Here is a 1,062-nt window from a genome sequence, read left to right as displayed (position 1 = left end):
CGGTCTTCGTCCCTTATCCTTGCCCCTCCCAGCTCCACTACAAAGACGATTGTACATTGCTTTGGCCGCTCCCTCTCAACTACGGAGACGAGTTTAACGCGGTTTCCACCCCTCCCTCTCAACCGCACCAGTGCACGCTTGCCGCGCCACAACGCCGACGCTAGACCCGTGAATCGTGAGCACCCAGCTATGACTTACCGCACTCGTGCAAAATAATAAAACACGGTAAATATATTACTTACACGTGCGTTTTGTTTTGCAAGCGGCGCGAAACAAATTAAAAAGGGAATGCAACACGAGGACTTCCCAGGAGGTCACCCGTCCTAGTACTACTCTCGCCCAAGCACGCTTAACTTCGGAGTTCTGATGGGATCCGGTGCTTTAGTGCTGGTATGATCGCATCCGACATGTTACCCCGGTCTTCGTCCCTTATCCTTGCCCCTCCCAGCTCCACTACAAAGACGATTGTACATTGCTTTGGCCGCTCCCTCTCAACTACAGAGACGAGTTTAACGCGGTTTTCACCCCTCCCTCTCAACCGCACCAGTGCACGCTTGCCGCGCCACAACGCCGACGCTGGACCCGTGAATCGTGAGCACCCAGCTATGACTTACCGCACTCGTGCAAAGTAATAAAACACGGTAAATATATTACTTACACGTGCGTTTTGTTTTGCAAGCGGCGCGAAAAAAATTAAAAAGGGAATGCAACACGAGGACTTCCCAGGAGGTCACCCATCCTAGTACTACTCTCGCCCAAGCACGCTTAACTTCGGAGTTTTGATGGGATCCGGTGCTTTAGTGCTGGTATGATCGCATCCGACATGTTACCCCGGTCTTCGTCCCTTATCCTTGCCCCTCCCAGCTCCACTACAAAGACGATTGTACATTGCTTTGGCCGCTCCCTCTCAACTACGGAGACGAGTTTAACGCGGTTTCCACCCCTCCCTCTCAACCGCACCAGTGCACGCTTGCCGCGCCACAACGCCGACGCTGGACCCGTGAATCGTGAGCACCCAGCTATGACTTACCGCACTCGTGCAAAATAATAAAACACGGTAAA

General features: G+C 52.8%; 2 non-coding genes across 2 annotated transcripts; both read right to left on the bottom strand.

Annotated features, from left to right (window-relative positions):
* Nucleotides 1-285: 285 nt before the first annotated feature.
* LOC123178867 (5S ribosomal RNA) lies at nt 286-404 on the bottom strand. The gene has a single exon (XR_006489919.1). It is a non-coding gene; the product is annotated as a 5S ribosomal RNA (ribosomal RNA).
* Nucleotides 405-701: 297 nt separating this feature from the next.
* Nucleotides 702-820, bottom strand: LOC123178868 (5S ribosomal RNA). Its single transcript, XR_006489920.1, has one exon. It is a non-coding gene; the product is annotated as a 5S ribosomal RNA (ribosomal RNA).
* Between the last annotated feature and the right edge of the window lie 242 nt (nt 821-1,062).

This window comes from Triticum aestivum, unplaced genomic scaffold (assembly GCF_018294505.1).
Source record: "Triticum aestivum cultivar Chinese Spring unplaced genomic scaffold, IWGSC CS RefSeq v2.1 scaffold24319, whole genome shotgun sequence".
In the NCBI taxonomy this organism is placed as follows: Eukaryota; Viridiplantae; Streptophyta; class Magnoliopsida; order Poales; family Poaceae; genus Triticum; species Triticum aestivum.
Note: the sequence above shows the minus strand (reverse complement) of the source record. Positions and strands in the feature narration are given on the sequence as shown.